The sequence below is a fragment of the Hypanus sabinus genome, chromosome 5 (genome assembly GCF_030144855.1).
Source record: "Hypanus sabinus isolate sHypSab1 chromosome 5, sHypSab1.hap1, whole genome shotgun sequence".
NCBI classification, from domain to species: domain Eukaryota; kingdom Metazoa; phylum Chordata; class Chondrichthyes; order Myliobatiformes; family Dasyatidae; genus Hypanus; species Hypanus sabinus.
In genome coordinates this window covers 62325647-62335877 of record NC_082710.1, presented here as the reverse complement: position 1 = coordinate 62335877, position 10231 = coordinate 62325647, and the positions used below count along the sequence as shown (strand labels likewise).

General features: G+C 42.1%; 1 protein-coding gene across 2 annotated transcripts in view; it reads left to right on the top strand.

Moving 5' to 3' along the window:
• Positions 1 to 1650: 1650 nt before the first annotated feature.
• Positions 1651 to 10231, top strand: part of dennd4c (DENN/MADD domain containing 4C) — a 174785-nt gene continuing 166204 nt past the window's right edge. For both annotated transcript variants that reach the window (XM_059970022.1, XM_059970020.1), the window contains exon 1: positions 1651 to 1762. The gene's annotated coding sequence lies outside the window, so the exon portion shown is untranslated. The remainder of the gene's footprint in view (positions 1763 to 10231) is intronic.

Here is a 10231-nt window from a genome sequence, read left to right as displayed (position 1 = left end):
GTCTCATAATTGAGCCTCTTCGTGAGCAGTCTGGCTGTATTTCTTCAAGAATGGACTTGTTGGATCTTCTTGCTCTTAAACACTTTCCTCCGGCAGCAAAGTTCAAAGGCATCAATTCTTTTGTATTCATCCTTACTAACAGTTTGGCTGTACAGCTGGTTCCTTAACCTAAAACCATGCTCCAGGTTCTAGACTCATCAGCTTTTCAACACACAGCTTGTCAAGTTGCAATAGAATGTTACATGTTTCAGTGAAATATGCCCTAATTCTTCTGAACTCTAGTATGTATATGATAATCTACCCTCTTCACACCCCTTACTGTGGAGTTACATGGCATTTTTGAAATTGGTTTAATTTTATTTTACAGCGTACCTCAATGTATCAACAAAAATAGTTGCAGAGGAGAGCATTGCGTGAACCAAAAGAGGGCAATTCAGTTAAAATCACATTGACCAAGCAATACTGAGCCATCCTCGTCACCACCAAGCAAAATGAACGTAATAAACACTAACCCAATAAACATTGGGAAATAGTTTAGTGTCAGCTTGACCTCCAGGGCCAAGGGGATAAATCTGGGAACTCTCTGTTCCATTTGCTTTTGTGAAGGCCCAGAACTGGCTGCTGCCATGATGGGAATTGTTCAGCTGCATAACGTCTCTGTGTTGTTATTTATACCGTGGACATTGGAACATATAATATAAACACACAAGATTCTGATTCTGCAGATGCTCAAAATCCATAATGCTGCAGTAACTCAGCCAGTCAGGCAGAGTAGCAAAGTGGTTAGCACAACGCTTTACAGTACCAGCAACCCAGGTTCAGTTCCGGCCGTTGTCCGAAAGGGGTTTGTATTTTCTCCCCATGACTGCACGGATTTCTTGCGGCTGCTCCAGTTTCCTCCCACTGTCTAAATACCCACTGGTGAGTAGGTGAATTGGTCATTGTAAATTGTCCCCTGACTAGACTCGGGTTAAATTGAGGATTGCCGGGCAGCGCAGCTTGGAGAGCTGGAAGGGCCTACTCTGTGCTGTATCTCAATAAATATCTACAGAGGGGAATAATCACTTTACCTTTCAAACATCTCATATGTGCTAATAACAACATTCCAACTTAAGAATGCTATCTTTACTTTTTCTTCCTCTCATAGCAGATATTCTTTCCTCAAGGCCAGCATTTATTAAAAACAAGAATAAGTCTGCAAATGCTGGAAATCCTAGCAACACACACAAAATGCTGGAGGAACTCAGCAAGCCAGGCAGCATCTGTGGAAAAGAGTTAACAGTCGACGTTTCCCGTTGAGACCCGTCCTGGTTTCAGGGTCTCAGCCTGAAACGTCGACTACTCTTTTCTATAGACGCTGCCCGGCCTGCAGAGCTCCCCCAACATTCTGTGTGTGTTGCCAGTATTTACTGTTAACTCTCATTGACACTCGAGGAGGAGGTGGTGAGCCAGTTGTGAAAATAATTCTTTAACGATTTTATTAAATAGGATTCGGTGCTAAACGAGCAGACTGCTTAATACTACTGAACATGCAGACATGACTCTCCTCCCTTGCACGGATGTTATATTGAGCGTTATTTAAGCGGAGTGGTCGTAGCCACAGGGAAGTTTGGTGAACTTTCGGTCCACTCCGGGTTCCCAGCGACTGTCAATCATCCCCGGGGGCGGGGCGGGGCCTGACCGAAAAGTCACAAACAAATATGGCGGCTATCCCGTGGCTGGTTGCCGTGTCGCAGTGACTGTCTGGACGGGCCCAGGGCAGGTAAGCCAGGCCTCGGCAAATCAACAGAGCAGCACTGAAGGGCTGTAGCTGCGCTGCGGAGGGACGGGTGTCGGCGGTGTTCTGGTATTGCGACGTTGCCACTTGTGGCGCTTTTTGCGTGCCGCGCCGGTGAGAGGCAGCGGTCGCAGGTGAGGGGGGAAGCGCTTCACCAGTAGCTAGCCGACTGCAACCGATTGCACGGCCGAGACTCGGTGGCCGGGCACGGAAACTGCGTAGGTCTGACTCCACCGACCCGTAGCAGGATGGGCTTTGCTGTCTGAGAATCGAGGGCCGAGTGCCGAGTGCGCGCTCCTGGTGTGCTCGTTCCCTCTTTGAACCCCTCTGCACAGCGACCCACTTCCTCGTCCCCTTGCCTCATCGCATTGCAACTGTGCTTTCTTCTTGCATTCTGGATTTCTTCTTCCACCCAACACTCTCCGAGACCCGGAATTCTACTTTCCAGATCCTTTCTGAGCACCTTTGCTTTCGTCTTCCTCTTGCCCAATTTTCTCTTTTCTCCACCCTGGATTTCCTGCTACTTTCCCCAACCTACCCCATATCCAATGTTTTGCTCTTCCTATCTTCCCCCCCCCCCCATTTTCCCTTCCACGTGTTTGGCATTCTGCCCATCTCTTGCCAGCCTTAACTTCCAGCTCCTTTTTTCCCTTTGCTTCTTGCCTTTCATTCGTCTGTCCTAAGTACAGCCAGAATTCTGACCTTCCCTGTTCCCCTCAGCAAACTTCTGCCCCTTGAAACCCATCACTATTACCCTCATGCGGACCTTCGCACTCTGGACCCTCTGCGTCCACCCAGGCGGCTGCATTCCTGGTCATCTTGCACCCACTCCTCCCACAGCCGTGCTCCAATCCCTCTGCGCATCCTTTGCTTTCTACTGCCTCTGCTACTTTTCTATCCCGAGCAGCCATTTCCCTGCACCTCTTAGCTAATAGCTAGACCTCCCTATACTACTGTCATAATCCTGCCCATCTTACCCACACCAGCTTTTTTTCATCATTTTATGGCTCCTGTCACTGGTCCATGCAACTTTTTGTGTTCTATTGGCTTTCTGATAGTTTTACTGTGCTTGAGGTATAAGACACTGCCAGTGATCCAACCTGTTGTCTGATCTGAGACAAAACCATTCTTTCCACATCATTGTGTTTTTTTTTGGTCTTAAAAAATTCAAGCCATGCTCTTTCCTGGAATAATGGAGTGAATTTTGTTCCTTTCATTAGTCAAATATATTTCTTTGGCAGTGAAGTGAGAAATACTCATAACATCAAGCGCTTGTAAGCAATCAAGTTTTTGAACTGATAACTGGGTAATTTTTTCTTAACCTGTGTTGGGTGGCACTGTATTAAATAAAGTCTTTTTGATTTGGTTGTTTTGGGAAAGGAGATGATTTGGGAATCTGTTCATTGCCTTAAGTTACACCATTTTTTTTCAACAGAAACATGTAATAAACTCAAACTGTGTAGGATGGAATCATTGAAAATTTACAGCTTGAGAAGTGCATTTCTCCAGTCCTCCTGTTCACATGAATGCCAGTAGAATTCGTGAAATGTTTAAATTTGTTTTTAAAGTCGTGTGTTAATGATTTTTATTGTGTATTCCTCAGTACTCATGACATGAGATAGTATCCTCAGTGTTTTTCCAATGTTCCTTTGTTATCCCTGAAAGTTCTAATTTTTATTGTAGTATTGTTTACCATTGCCCACTGATGCCTTTTATCTGATTAGCTGTTCCTATTAGCCTTGGGTAAGCTATTTGGTACTGTAGATTTGTTGTGCATCTTTTGTGGCACCAAATTCAGAACGCTGATAAGCTGCTTTCAGCCTTATTCTCTTTAGAGATCTGTGGGTTAAAGTTGTCTCACAGTTTAGTAAAGCAGCATTGACAGAATTATATTCAGCGAATCACATGTGACAAGCAACATGTGAAGATTTGCTCGTGTAAGCTCCCCCAATGTCTTGTTTCACCAGTAGGCTATACCCCTCATGCAGGGAAGTACAGTATAGGTGAGTGCTGGAGCCTTGAGTGTCTTCAGAATTAATTCCAGACACAATAACTGTTGTGGTAGTTATGCCAATTCAAATCTAACATCCTCCATTGCTCCTGCACACTGAATAGCACTTGAAAGAACAATTGGAAGTTCCAAAACCTCAGCCCAATATTGCCTGTCATCAACTCACGATCTTAACAGCAACATTCTGGATAAACTTGCCAGGCATTGTACCTTGTCATTCTATATGTAAAATACAGCAATGGCAGGAATGAGGTTTGGTACTCTTTGTACTGATGATATTATTGTGTGGTCAGACTGAGCAGATGAGGCAAATGCAACTCCAATTGCCGTGGATTATCTGCAGCAATTGTAAAGTATCACAAATTAGATACCATGTGGTCTAGCACATTGCTAATTGTAGGAACAAGCTGATGAATCATTGCTCCTGTACACAGACCAAAGTACAATCCCCTGGCTTCAATGAGAAAGGCCATGCTGCAAGCTGCCTCAAGTGTACTTAAAGGTAATGTAACATTAAAGTGAAATTCAGCACAGGTCCACGAGTGCTGAATGGCAAAAGACAAAACTAAATGATCTCACTACTATTGTCAGATTGGTGTTTCACCTGTTTCGTCATCGACTATCCCTTTACTGCAGCTCGAGAGACGTGGAAATCATTGCCTACATACAGGATGATTTTTAAAAAAATACATTAGGATTGAGCAGTTAAATGCTATGCAATGAATATACTCAACACTGCATCAGCATCATGTAATTTCCCACTAGTAACATTCAGGCCACAGCTGGATCAGTACAGGTCAAAACTGACTTATCCCCTAATATATGTCTATTGCTGGATGTATGATAGAATATTTGCCATTTTTCTGAATAAATGCAACTTTAATATATAGGGTGAAGTATTTCAGAATTTGGATACAGAAGTCAAGGAATGGCAATTTGTGTAGGAATTGTGTGTGATATGGAGGGTTATCCTTGTCCTCCTCGAGGACAAGGACCTTGGAGACTTGTCCTTGGTAGCAGATGTTTACAAGTTTGGGTTGTGATGTAGGTATCACCAAAGTGAGTAAATGCAGTGTACTCTGTAATTGCACAAATTACAGAAATCGGTGTCTTAGGCTATTTGGTGATAAGCAAGCAGGTTTGTTGATGGAAGATATTCAGCTGCTTGGACTGAGTTGACGTGCTTGAGTGGTGTTGGATCTGCAGTTATCCAAACTAGTCGAAAATATTCTATCATGCTTTTACTCTGACTTGGGTGTTGCAGACTTTGAAAGGCTTTGGTGTGTCAGGAAGTGAGTTAGTCACCACAGGATATCTAACCTTTTCTTATAACCACAGTTTGTGACTACCTGGTTCAGTTCATTTGTTGATTTGTGGCAATACCAAAGACTGAAGATCTGGGACAGGTAATGATAATTTTATTGAATACCAAGTGTGCATTGGCAGCGCTTGGGTGCAAAATAATCAGCCCTGCCCCAGTTTTACCTTGGTCTTGCTGCTTACAGATATGGAAAGCTTCACTTGCTGAGGAATTGAATAATTTTGCAACTGTAAGTGACCAACTTCTGATCATTTGAGCAAAGCAAGATCATTTATGGAACAGTGAATGATATTTGAACCAAGGGCATTGTCCTGAGGAGCTGCTTCTGGAGCTGGAGCATCAATATTTTGGGGTTCTTCTTGCCTAGAGCGCAATTGAACCGGTTATTTACAGACTGCAGCTACAGAAGCAGCTCAAAGGCTAGATATCTTTTGGCAACTTACTTCTAGAGAATCACAGCCAGCAGATACAACCATCTTCCTTAGTGCAATATGTCACTCTGATCATTGGAATATTTTCTCCTTGATGCCCTTTGATTATTGACCACTTATTATGTGGTCAGATCTTGCTTTGATACAAGGGCACTGATTATTGGCTCTGAATTTTGGTTTTTTTTAATCTATTTTGGTCCTTATGAAATCCATAGTTGGATTCTGTAAGTAAGTTATTGGAGTTCCTCTTGATAGGAATGTTAGGAACAGATTTTTTGAGTGTTGTTTGACTGGATCTGTCCGGCTTTTAGACAGTCAGTTGTACGTGGGCAGTTTTCCTCATGGATTGCCTACTGTTACCCTTGCTTTTATACCAGGTCAGTTTGATTGCAGTACAAATGCTTAGTGCTACAGATCAAGATTTGTCTGTGCCTTTAATGCCCTTTGCTGTATCCATGTTTTCAGCCATTTTCTTTTATATTACATGGATTGAGTTGAGTTGGCAGAAGAATGACTTCTGTGGGTTGCAGAGGAAGCCAAGATGAATTATCCATTCAGCATTTCTGGCTGAAAGTGATTGCAAATTGTTTAATCTTGGAATTGTTTGTTTAGCAATACAATGCAGAGTAGGACCCTTTGAGCCTCTCTGCTCCAGCAAACACCAATAACCCTGATTTAACCCTAACCTAATCATGGGACAATTTACAATAACCAGTTAACCTATCTGTTGTGTCTTTGGACTGTGGGAGGAAACTAGAACAGCTGGAAAAACCCATGCATTCCACAGGGAGAACATACAGACTCCTTGCAGATGATGGCAGAATTGAATTTTGAACTCAGACACACTGAGTTATAATAAATGGCATCATGCTAATCACTACACTACCATGGCCACTGGGAATGTGAATGAATGTAAGAAATAGAAACAGGTTTATACCATTATAGCTGGTCTTCTACCTCCTTTTCTGCACAAATCATGTCATTTCGTGATTCCCTTAATGAATAGTCTCCCTTTTTCTGCTTGAGTATATTCACAAACTGGTTCTTGGCTTTTGGGCATAGAATTCCAAAGAGTCACTAGAAACTTTAAAGAAATCTTTTCATATCTCAGTCCCGAGCGATCTACCTTCAAATTTTGAGGCTTCACGTTTTAAACTACACTCATCTTTGAATTTAACTATCAAAACTGTCAAGCCTGACAAGAATTTTGTCTACTTCTGTGATATTGCTTCCATTATTCTAAATTTGAGTATTGGCTTATACATACACATCTCTAAGTGGCACTCCCTTGCTTGTGAGATCATTTAGCATACTGTATTATTTAGCATACTAGTGTACTGAAACTTAATCAGGCATGCTGCTTCAAACATGCTCTTCTGAGCTCATTATCCTCCTTTGAGATCAACTTCAGTTCAATCGTAATGATAGTGAGGGATATGCAGGACTGAGATGTTCCATATTGTGGTCTATATCTCTTGATTTTGGTAGTCTGCAGTAGTTTAGCATGTGAGGTTTAAGCTGACACATCTATTCAGACAGTGTTGTCTTGCTGAAGAAAAAATTTAGCTCAAGGGACAGTACTGTTGTCGCTCTTATGAATATGCTGTAAGTAAATGGGTGTGAATCAGTAGTTTACCACTGGTTATGACCTAACCTGAAAGATGTGTGTCAGGCCTCTGCTAGCCATATTTGCTGGTAAAACCTAGCCAATCTTGGTGACATACAACCCTCACCCGCTAGTTAAATTCCACTATCAGAAACAGAATCGGGTTTTTTATCACCAGCTTGTGCTGTGAAATTTGTTAACTTAGCAGCAGCAGTTCAATGCAATACAGAGGAAGATAAATAAGTAAATCAAATACAGTGTATATATGGAGAATAGATAAAAAATCATGCAAAAACAGAAATATACATTAAAAAAGTGAGGTAGTGTTCATGGGTTCAGTGTCCATTTAGGAATCAGATGGCAGAAGGGAAGAAGCTGTTCCTGAATTGCTGAATGTGTACCTTCAGGCTTCTGTACCTCCTACCTGATGGTAACAATGAGAAAAGGAAATGTCCTGTGTTCTGGGGGTACTTAATAATGGAAGCTGCCTTTCTGAGACATCGCTCCTTGAAAATGTCCTGGGTATTTTGTAGGCAAGTACCCAAGATGGAGCTGACTAAATTTGCAACCCTCTGCAGCTTCTTTCAGTCCTGTGCAGTAGCCCCCACCCCATACCAGATGGTGATGAAGCCGATTAGAATGCACTTCATGGTACATCTATAGATGTTTTTAAGTGTTTTTGTTGACATACCACATTTCTTCAAACTCCTAATGAAGTATAGTTGCTAGTGCATTTTCCTTCTGCTAGGTCCAGAACAAGTCATCAGATATTCTGAGTTTCTGTGCTGTAATGTTCTATGGGATATGGGCCAGGTGCAGGTCAGGGAGACTAGGCAGAAAAATGGTTCGGCACAGCCAAGAAGGGCCAAAAGGCCTGTTTCTATGCTGTAATGTCCTATGGTTTATATGTTGACATTTAAAGCTCTGACACTCTTCCATAACAATTTTTCAGTGTAGACAGGCATACGTTCACCTTCCTTCCTCTTCATGACATCAATAAGTTTTGTTGTGCTGATGTTGAATGACAGATTGTTGTTGTGGCACCACTCAACCAAATGTCCTAGGTCACTCCTGTATGCTGAGTCATTGTTACTTGTGAGTTGTCCAACAATATTCATGTCATCAGCAAGTATGAGGATGGCATTAGAGCTGTGCTTAGCTACACAGTTGTGTGTGTAGAGAGTAGAGCAGGGAGCAGTCTTGAGGTGCACTTGTGTTGAGGGGTAGCGAGGAGGAGATGTTAGTCATCCTTATTGAGATCTGCTAATCAAGAAATTGTGCACCTTGTCGCAGAGGAATGTACGTGGGCTCCAGTCTTAACGTTTGAGCATGGATGGGTAATTGTATTGAACCTTGAACTATATTTGATGACCAGCAGCTTGATGTGAGTTCCTGTGGAAGGCAAATTGAACTGGATCCACATCACTGAGATGACAGTTAATTTAGTCCATAACCAGCCTCTCAAAGCACTCTATTACAGTTGCTATACGTGCTACTGGAAGGGTAGTCATTGATGCAGGTCACCCTGCTCTTATTGTGCACCAGTACAATAGATGCCTTTTTGGAGCAATTGGGAACCTCAAAGCATGGAAGCGAGAGGTCAAATAACTGCTCCAGTCAGCTGGTCTGCATAAACTACCCATCTTTACCAAGTTAATTTATCAGCATCTGGCCCATGGCCTTCAATGCTTTAACAATCAATGCTCATCCAGATACTTTAATTGCTGTGGGAGTACCTACCTTTACCACTTTCTCAGGCACTGTATTCCACATTCAGGTGGACTGATTTTGGGAAAATGTAGGAGGTATGATTTTGCAAGAGACATACAAATTGGTGTTGATAGTAAAGAGGATGACTTCAGATTACAAAATGAGATTGATCAGTTGGTAGATTAGATGGAGCAATGTTAGCTGGAATTGTGATAGGTGTAAGTATTATTTTTGTAGGGCATATATAATGGATGGTAGAACACTAGGAAATACTGAAAAGCAGAGGGATCTTGGTGCCCAAGTCTATAGTCCCCTAAAACTCCAAGTAGATAAAGTGGTGAAGAAGGCACACAGAATTCTATCCTTGATTAACCAATGTGAAGATTATGAACATGGTGATCATGAATTATCTTTAAAATCTTGTTATTGGAATTGGTTTATTATTACTATGTGCTAGGTAAGCAGCTTGTCTTACACACTTCATGCAGATCATTTCATTACACAGTGCACTGAGGTAGAACAAGGTAAACATACAGAATTCAGAATAAAGGTAACAGCAACAGATGAAGTACAGTACAGGTAGACAATATGGTGTTAGATAATGAAGTTGAGTCCATTTTATCATTCCACTGATCTCTTAATCTTGTAACTGTGGGCAGAGACTGTCCTGGTGTAATGTGCATTCAAACTTTTATAGCTTCTGCTTGATAGAAGAGAGAATATCTGGGATGGGTGGGGCCATTGATTATGCTGGCTTCTTTACTGAGACAGACAGAGTCCAGGCAGAGGAAGCTAGTTTCATTAAGTGCTAAGAGCTGTGTCCACAATGCTCTGCAGTTTCTTGAGGTCACAGACACAATAGTTGCCAAGATGCATCCTTTCTATAGTGCATCAATAAATGTTGGTAAGCGTTGATGGAGTCTTGCCAAATTTCTTTAGTTTTCCATGTAATTTGAGGCATTGGTGAATTTCCATGGCTGTGGTGAACACACGGTTGGACCAGGATAGGCCATAGGAACTTGAAGCCCTCAATCCTGTCAATTGCAACACCATTGAGGTAGACAGGAGTATGTGCACCACCCCTTTCCTGAAGTCAATTGATCAGCTCTTTTGTTCTGATATTAAGGGAAAGGATGTTGTCATGACACCATTTTACAAAGCTCTATTTCCTTCCTGTACTTCAACTCCTCTTTGAGATACAGTCCACTACAGTGGTATCATCCACAAACTTGTAGATAGAACTAGAACAGAATCTGGCTAAGCAGTTATGTGTTTTATAGGGAGTAGAGTAGGGATTGAGGATGCAACCTTGTGGGATGCTAGTGTTGAGAGTAATCCCAGCACATTCACTTGCAGGTGATGATTCCCAGGTTTT